The sequence below is a fragment of the Nanorana parkeri genome, unplaced genomic scaffold (assembly GCF_000935625.1).
Source record: "Nanorana parkeri isolate BGI_ZX_2015 unplaced genomic scaffold, ASM93562v1 scaffold641, whole genome shotgun sequence".
Lineage (NCBI taxonomy): Eukaryota > Metazoa > Chordata > Amphibia > Anura > Dicroglossidae > Nanorana > Nanorana parkeri.
The window spans coordinates 804,945-814,732 of NW_017306909.1; the positions used below are offsets into that span (position 1 = coordinate 804,945).

Consider the following 9,788-nt stretch of genomic DNA (forward strand, 5'->3'; position numbering starts at 1 on the left):
GTGTGAACCTAGCCTAAAAGGTTTTCTTGCCAGATTTCTCATAAAGATATACCGGCTTGTGTCTTTTTAAAACCTGGAGATACAAAGTACTGCTACGCAATATGAACACACTACCAAATAAGCACATGCTGGATTCTCCCTCTCAACAGAAGGCATTGATTTCCCCTTGCCTTTTCTACACCAATATTTTAACTCTGCTCCCTACAAAATTTTATTGGCTGCTTACACTTTGTATCTGCAGGATATTACATTTATTACTTGTGCTAAAACCAAGAACATTTCATGGCAAACATGAATCCGCAAGCCAAAGAAGAAAAACATTATCTGACAAACTCAGATTTGCAAACATCCCAGTTCAGAAAGATCTCAAACAAGGAAAGCATAAGCAAAGTCCACACAGTTGGCAACTGCTTCCGATTTACACAAGTAATAGGGAAAAAAAGTCTACATTGTGAACATTTCAGCACACTATTTTTTAGGTCAGGTTCACACTATGGCGATCCATGACAGAGCTGCAATCGTGCACGAAACCCCCTCAGATGGTCGTGCGGTCATCATGGAATCGCCCACCACCGCCGATTGCGCTGACGGTGCCATTATTTTTTAATGTCACCCCAGTCGCGCCGGGCAGATTGCATGGGCGAAATCCAGCGCTATCAACACAATTAAGGCTAGGAAAAAAGCTGTGTGTCAAAAAAAAAAGGTACATGTGATTGTCCCACAGATATAACCCCATTGAATTAAATGGGGCCACGCGGCAACCGCTGTGTGCAACTGCACACGATGCGGTCCCAGGACGTGCGCCCCGGATCACCCAGGTCTGATTCAACCCTTACTGTTTGAATCCATGTTATTTACGCTCAATGAAGGGAATTTATCAAAACTGGAGCAGACAAATTCTGGAGCAGCGGTGCATGGAAACCAATCAGCTTCTCTCTTTCATTTTCAAATCTTAACTGGACAAACTGAAGAGAGAAGCTGATTGGCTGCCATGCACAGATTTTGATAAATCCCTGAGTTTTTAATCTTCCACAGTACAATTGAAGGATCAGTACCCCCAAAATTGGATATTTCAATATTTGATAAATGCTGGAGAGTAAGTCACCTGAATATGCCCTAAAGCAGTGGTTCTCAACCTTTCTAGGGGCGGGACCCCTCGGTAACATTTGCCAAGTTGTGGTGACCCCCAACAGTAAAATTTAGGGTTGACGCGGCTGCTGCAGCGACATCTGGCGGGAGAACTGACACTGCTGCGCTATGAGAGGGTGGAGGAGGACTCTCACCTAGCACAGCAGAAATCACACAGCGACCCCACAGGTTGAGAACCACTGTTGTAACAGCTAAAATGGCAAACCATATAACACAAGCCGAGGGTGTCAGCTTTTATTATTAATAATAATGATGATAATCACTAGATGGGGACCTGATGGAGAACTGCAGGTCCCCCTCTGCTGATTGACAGCAGCAGTGGGCGGGTGCAATAGCTAGTTTGCAATTGCAAAGTGAAATAGCCAATAGGAATGTAGCTATGCATTCCAATGCTGATTTATTTATTTTTTTCTGACTTACGGCGGCAGGGGCTCCAATGTCAGAAATAAAAAACGATCGCAGCGAAAGGTTTACTCTGCTCGATCGAGCAGATTAAACCTTTCCGGGAGAAAGTCTTTAATAGTGGGAGACTCCCAGCGACCCCTGGCAAATTGTCATTCAACCCCCGTAGGGGTCCCGACCCACAGGTTGAGAACCACTGCCCTAAAGGAACATATGGTGGCTACTTTCAGACGTACCAAACAACCTGACGTATTGGGCCTCAGATAAGCAGAAGGAAAAATTGGTTGCCGTTTTTTTTCCCCCTCCCACATTTACTTCCCATAGATTTCAAATCACTTTTCTGTAAGACTGTTATTCTATCAAGCTCCATTTACCTTTTCTTATACAGCGCATCAAAGAACATACAGTCTGCCTTGTAGACAAAAAGGCATTAAGCCCATAATGCATTGCTTCAATAACTGTCAAGAGTAGGTATGTTCAGTGACAAAGACAAAGCAAGCAATAGAAGAGACAGAAAAGAGGGGGTGGATGCGTGTGGTCAAACAAAACAGGGGAAAATGATCATAACTGACTGGGTTTTAGGTTTGATCTCTCCCTTAGCATGTTGGGCATTAAATTCCTAATTCTTAAAATACAGTGTGGGGGGGGTTATCAAAACTGGAGCACAGAGCATCTGGAGCAGCTGCCCATGGCAACCAATCAGCATCTCTTTTCAGTTTGCTCAGGTAAGATTTGAAAATGAGTCAGAGCAGCTGATTGGTTGCAAATCTACTCCAGATTTTGATAAATCCCGCCCCCCTTACCCCCATTGTGCAATACAACGGCTGTTAAAATATTCTTAAAGCAGTACAATATTGTTTAAACTGTAAGCATTTAATAAGCACTGGCAAATGACGAGCGTTTACCAAGACAGGAGCAGACAGAATCTAAAGCAGTTGTGCACAGCAACCAATCAGCTTCTATCTTTAATTTTCAAAGCTTAAGGCCCCGTTCACATTGAGCGATTTATCGCGCGATTTTTGCAGCGATATCGCTCTATGTAGCTTCACCAATACATTTCAATGTAGCTGTTCACATCTCGTCGCTCAATATCGCTCAATATCGCTTGTAGCTCGTCGCTGGTAGCTTGTCGCTTCTACATGACCCTTTTTTAGAGTGATTTTGAGTGATATTGCTCCCTATTGCATACAGCCCAATAGGAAGATGTCGCTCGTCGCGCGATTTGCATGTCGCTCAGTGTGAATGGGGTCTAACTGAACAAACTGGAGGATAGAATTTGGAGCCCCAAGACCGGCAGATCCTGAGCCTGTACACAAAATGAGGGCATACACCATGAATTTAAATCAGGGCTAAATAATCAGACCTACAATCCCAAGTAGAGCAGACTGTGCCAGCAGCGTGATCAGGAGATTAAGCCCACTTCCGGTAATGGTGCCTCAAGAACTTAGCAGTGAAAGACATTCACTTTGAGACTCTCCACTGTCATCCTTCAGCGCTAAGGCTACATTCCAACCCATATTCACCCCAACACTAACATGAGCAACAATGGCAATGGGAAATGCCTTTAGTGTTGCAAGGAAACAGCCATAACCTTGGAACAAGCTGTTACAATGACGTTTTCAGTGACTATAAAGTTATAACTTTGAATAGTATATAGCAATGAGGTACAACCAATAGCAGCCTTTTTATAGCAACAGTGTCTACAGAGTAACAACTGGTATTTAACTGCTTATACTGCTGTTATGCCAAAAGGGGACACCGTGACTGCTTCAGATTACAAAGTATAAGACGTCATTCTTAAAAGTTAGATACAAATGGTGTGATACACGCCAGACAGTATAAATACCAGTAAGTGATGTAATGAACTAAAGGAAGATGACACCACCATAAAGATTCTTCAAATGCATCAACAGAATATAGCACCCCCTTCATTAGACAAACAGTTGGAAACATTATTAGGCAAATGATTAACAGAAATAAGCTACCATAAATTCTACTTTTACTCTAAAACATTTACACAATTAGAAAACAAAATGTTTTTGTAAATCAAAAACTATTTTAAGTTTTACATTTGCCCAAGATGGTAGTTAAGGCGTTTTCACCTCCACATATTTTACTAGGTACAGTATATTGCACTAGATGGTACACATTCTAGTGACATCCATCAGCATACAGTGTGGCGAGGATCTGCAGCTGAGCCCTAGCCAAGTTACTGGGCTGGGAATACAATGATCGACAGATCAGCACTTCTGCTGAATTAATATGCGCAGGCTGCAGGGCTAATCTGGAAATAGAAAGTAAAGGAACAGCGAATAGAGATGTTAACCCATTCTTTTAGTTAAACTAGCCTAATGTTTTCCTGCTTGCAGTAAAACAGCACTCCTGATGGTGAGGGGTTAATCTGTTCTTGGTTCACTATTCTGTAAAACCACAGCGAGTGGTTCTAGAAAGCAATAACTGTAGCTTATCAAATTTCTGTGCTGATTAGGTTGTATTTTATGCAGCAGGGATGGCAATAATATACTCAAGAGTTTGTTTATTAAATAACCCCTTCTCCCCAGAGTCTGATAACTGGGATATAACCACCGCTGCTATGATGTGACACAGCAGGTCTGCTAGCAGAGGATCCTTGGCCGTGGAATCACAGTTTTGGGAATAACCCCATTTCAGAAGATGCCTTCAGCCTTTCATTGGGATTAGCTAAGTGTGAGTTTAACTGTGTTACATGCATCTTTGATTGATGGCAAACGAGATCTTATCACCTGGTGATTGCATGGGGATTATGCAGGTCAACTCTAATATTACTGGTTGGCATTCTACAGAGGGCTGTGGGTGAGCAGTAACAGATGCCAAGGTAACATAAAAGCATTGCCAAGTACATTTATATATTTTTTTACAACCAATAGCATCAACATCTAGAGAAGTATGGTTGTGCCCTTTATTTTAAAGATAAAGGTGTATACAAAAATACACAACAACAAATTGGTGCAAAGGCATACCCTTCCCCCAGTTCATGGTATATGCACAACCAGAAATAAATTGATGTTTGCAATACACGGAATGACAAGAAAAGTATCCCCAGTTTAAGCCCTCATTCACACGAGTAACAGCCGGCCTGTACAGATCAGTGCTGCGTGCACGGTTGTATCGGACCGCTCCCGGGAAGGACAGGTGCTGCGTGTGATTTGTACGCAGCAGTCTGTCCTTTTCTATGGGAGTACGAGGCCGTACGCCGCCCTACGCTCACCCGAACTGTACGTCCATACAGGTGCGGGTGTCCCTGCTCGGACACAGACAGGATCCATCCCGTCAATGTACGAGTACGGACACCCACACGGACGTGCAGTTCGCGTGAGCGTAGGGCAGCATACTCCCATGGAGAAGAACAGGCTGTTATGTGTAATCACACGCAGCACCTGTACTTCCCGGGCCGGCAGTTACTCGTGTGAAAAAGGGCCAAGTGATTGAGCACCAAAGTGTTAAACTGGCCAAACACCTATAGATTGGAGATTTTCTATGGTCAGGTGGAAAGGGTTCCTCCAGCTACGCTAAACTGTGTGGATGGAACAATCTCCGACTGGGCCAAGCTTCAGTATCTTGCTAGTCAGCACCCGCTGGCTTTCAAAATACATGAGCAATCTGATTGGATGCAGGCATTGTTTATATGTTTTGAGTTCAGGTGGGGCCGACTAGCAAGATACTGAAGCTTGGCCCAGTGGGAGATTCCTCCATCCACACAGTTTAGCAGAGATGGAGGAATGTGTTGCACTTTTTCAATCTGATCAATTACATAATTTGTGCCAAGGAGGACAAGTAGAAATAAACAAATTGTAAGATTAAAAATGTTTATAGAATAGATGATTTCATATTAGCATGCAAATCTGTATGCAGATGTGATTTTTGGTCAAAGGGGGTAAAAGTCCACTTTAAGGCTTGCTAAAATGACAAGTATATTGAGAGGTCACTTTGCCACAGTGGAACATATTACTTTTATTGACAGTGTTTACAATTATTTTACTCCTGTTTCCCTATACCCTCTAAGCAAGGAAATCCTATAGAATAATGTGACATGGATTCAAATATAATTTTATTTTCTGCACCTGCACATATGATTGAAAACAAAAAAACATGAGGCTGATGGGTGCTGCTGAGAAACCTAAATGACGTCTCCTGGATAAGTGAGCTTTTTTTCTCAACATGTAGACTGGTGGAGCAATCTCCCTATGCGAGTACTATCGTAACATTTTGTATTGGTTATTTTAACTGTGGCTGTGGAAGAGTGTTTCATGTGCACCTTATGTTCATCCTACATTCTGTTAAAAAAATTAAACAGTCTTAAGAAAAATCAGCTACCTACCTGAATTCATAAATTATTTTCTACACATCCAAAACAAGAAGGGGTTTAAACGACATACCAAAATGACAACCCCACCCCTTTTTTCGGTTATGTAATGGTCAGTAATATATGATCGTTTTAGTAGTTAAATGTTTATTTATTTTCACCTACCTCTTCAAAATCAGAATGCCTGTAATGTACCACTGCTCCCAAGCCCTACTCCACACAAGTCAAAGATGCTATGTGGTATTCAGATGAAAGCCAATGTTTGAAATATTTGTATGAAAGCTCTGTTTCCCAAAGCTGTGCAGATGCACACACAACCTACATGACCCTACTGACCTCTAACTTCAGACATTGTGGAGCAGTTCATTCTTAAAATTCCTAAAGTCACTGTGGCTGGGTTGAAGTTTGAATCTTGGCAACTTATGTATGTCTCACTCTGTTCTATCTCCCAGCAGTGACTTCATAGCTTTTCTGCTTCTAATGCAGAAAGTGCACCTGCTCAGTGTTTACAATAGATGGTTGGAAAGGTGATGACCACAGTGCTTTTTGTTTTTTGAAAAGGTTAGAGACTGTCAGATTTGTTTTACTGTCTGTGTTCCCATTGTTAATATTTACCCTCATTTTCTATCCAAATGACAGTGGTTCCAGTCAGGATAGGCTAGGACAACCCTCTGATGAAGATTAAAAAAAAAAAGGCATCCAAACACTCAGTAGATGAGAAAAGGTTACAGCTGGGATTTTTTTTTATTGTGGTCTGTATGTTCTAGTCCCCAGTGACCACCTTACTCATTTCTTGGTCCAAGACAGGAAACACTTTTACAGCAAACACACACACACCTGAATGAGCGGACCACCACAATTCCATATCTGCATACTTGTTCTGGGTCACTTTCACAGACGTATTGAAGACATCAGATTTTGAGGGGGGTGGGGGGGAAGAGCGCTTGGCTGTACTTGTGAATAATACTATTTTGTATTAAGATTTTGTATTATGATTTTACATTTTTTTATTCTGATTATTTTTACTATGATTTTTATTAAGATTTTTTTATTCTTTTACAATTTTATTATGATTGTTATTTTTTTGTTATGTAGTCTCAACAGTTTGTGCAACACTGTACTATACGAGGACATTATTGTTACAATACAAATCAAAACAAGATAGTAAAGAGAGCTTGAGAGCTTACAATCTAAAAGGGAGGGGCAAGTGATACAAGAAGGGATAGCTGTGTGAGGATGAAGAAATGTTTGTGAAAGTGATTGTTCAGTGGTTAGCTAGAGGCAGGATAGGCTTCCCTGAAGAGATGAGTCTTTAGGGAATGCCTAAAGGCAGTCAAGGTGGGCGACAGACGAACTGGTTGGGGTAAAGAATTCCAGAGGATGGGAGAGACTCTAGAGCAGGTGTCTCAAACCTCCGGCCCTCCAGCTGTGGTGAAACTACAAATCCCATGATGCATCTCTTCGGGAGTCATGTCTGTGGCTGTGAGAATCTTGCAATGCCTCATGGGATTTGTAGTTCCACCACAGCTGGAGGGCCGGAGGTTTGAGACCCCTGCTCTAGAGAAATCCTGGAGGCGAGCATGGGAGGAGTTGACAATGGAGCTGGAAAGCAGGAGGTCTTGGGATGAGCAGAGCCAACGGTTTGGGTGATACGTTTGGAAGAGACTTTAGACTCTTATGTCTAATAGGGTGACAAGAGCAAACATTTATAGTAGAGTGGGGCAGGAACCTCTGTTGTTTTTTTGTGGTTTTTTTTATTTCTATAGTCTACAATCCCAGCTGCAATGGATACATCTCCACAACTGAGCAACAAAACCCAGACTGAGATTCTAAACTAATCAATAGAAAAATTAAGCTGCAACTAAATTAAAGTTGAACTCTCGCCTACTTTTACCAAGCTTCAGTGCTTGAGCAAGATGATTTAAAGGGACTGCTGCTATTGTTAAAATGCTGCTGTTGAGCTCTGAATTAAAAAGATAATGTTGCTGAAAAAGGTCATACATTTCACCTTTCATTAACATACCCCCACTGTGTTCTGTGTTATCATTCACATCACTGCAGGACACAGAGGCCAGTGGAAGGTACTAAAAGAGTACACCAGGGGACCAAACATCTAACACTATGTAGTGTGCCAGATCCTGAAGGTCTTTCAGACTCTTCAACCTAGAAATGTTTGGCAGCAAGGGTAATGGGACAAGTCAGTGCAAATGAATTGCTTTACAGCAAATGTCACTGTTCAATTTTAAAAATTAGGAGCAAAGCTCTTTTAACCCCTTCGTGACGGGAGACGTACACTGTATGTCCCGTCACAAAGTGCCTATATGACTGGCCACGTACACTGTACGTGACAAGTTATATCAGGCTTTGTAATGCCGGTAACCGCCGATTCTCAGCGGTTACCAGTCATTAATGAATGCCTCAGTGTTGAGGCATTCATTAATGAAATAATTAAGCTTTTTGTAAAAGCTTCTTCCTTTCATTAATGAAAGAATGAAGCCATTACATGCAAATACGGGACCGCTATTAGCAATCCCGTATTTGACAGCTAAAAAAAATAGAGAGGTAGCAGTGAGTCACCTCTCTAAACATTGGGCTCTCGAGCTGTCAAAACAAATAGCAGATACATTTCACTAAAAAGATACAATGTATCTCTTTTGAGTGAAATGTATCAGTTCTGATCGTCTAGGCACGATCAAAGAGCTTTTAGTGAGATCTGAATCTGACTAAAGTCAGGATCAGTCTCCAGTGGCGTCGCTATAGGGGGGTGAAGGGGGGCAATTGCCCCCCCCTAGGTTATTGCTTGCCCCCCCGCTAACAGTGGCGGAGATCCGAGGGACATAGTGTGACCTATGCACCCGCTGCTTGTGCGATGCGGTATTGCGGTGCGGCCGGGCACCACAGTGATAGCGGCAAAGGCAGAGTCTATTTTCTGCGGGGGAGCAAAAATTGCCCGGTCCCCCCCCCGGCGCCCTGGGAAAATAGTCTCTCCCCTTGCCGCTCTGACTGCACTGCCCGGCCGCAAGGAACAAGCAGCAGGTGCACAAGTCCCAATCAGGTCCCTCAACGTCACTCGGATCTGCCCCGTAGACGCCTCCACGGCTGGTAGCCGCGGAATTTGAACTGTGTGTGATGTCCTCTCATCGGCTGCGAGGGACACCACTCTCCATCCTGGCAGAAAAAAAAAAACTGCTACTTACCTCACCGCTCTCCATCCTGAGTTCCAGGTCGACAGGCTGCAATGTTCCTGACTCCAGCCTTTTGGATCTCCACGCTGACCTGCTCTCCAGCACCTTCCCTTGTGTGGAATCACTAAAGTCTACTTACTGCAAGTAAAACTTGTGTTGTCAAAGTTAATCCTTGACTTACTTACTTAATTGCTATTATTTTGTAACTTACTGTTATTGGAGTTTCATTATAGGTCTAATGTTAGTCTTAGGGCCCATTCACACCAGATGCAGTGCGTTCAGGTTTGATTCTGGCCAAAACGCACTGCATCACATTGCGGCCAGGTGACTTTTTTGTGGGGCAGGAGGGGGAGTGGCAGGCCATTGAAGTGAATGGCACTGGCACCGCAATGGGATCGCCCGCATGGTCCTGTGCGATCAATCTAGGCGTGGGTACGGTGCCATTCACTTCAGTGGCCCTCCACGCACCCTCCTGCCCCACAAAAAAGTGAGCTGGCCGCGATGCAGTGCGTTCCGGCCAAAATCAGGCTGGAATGAACCCTCAGGCCTGGTTAACACCTGTGCATTCTGAGGACGAGTGGCAATGTGTGCGCTCGGCATTTATGTCTGTGGAAATGCGCCAAAACACATTTGTTGTGCCATTGATTTTTAAAGGCACTCCAAATGCAGGGCAAGAAGTCGTGAGGTTTTCTGCTGGCGTTTCCATGCAT

General features: G+C 43.3%; 1 protein-coding gene across 1 annotated transcript in view; it reads right to left on the reverse strand.

Moving 5' to 3' along the window:
- SND1 (staphylococcal nuclease and tudor domain containing 1) overlaps positions 1-9,788 on the reverse strand; it is a 496,769-nt gene that overhangs the window by 345,052 nt on the left and 141,929 nt on the right. The gene's annotated exons all lie outside the window — the stretch shown is intronic.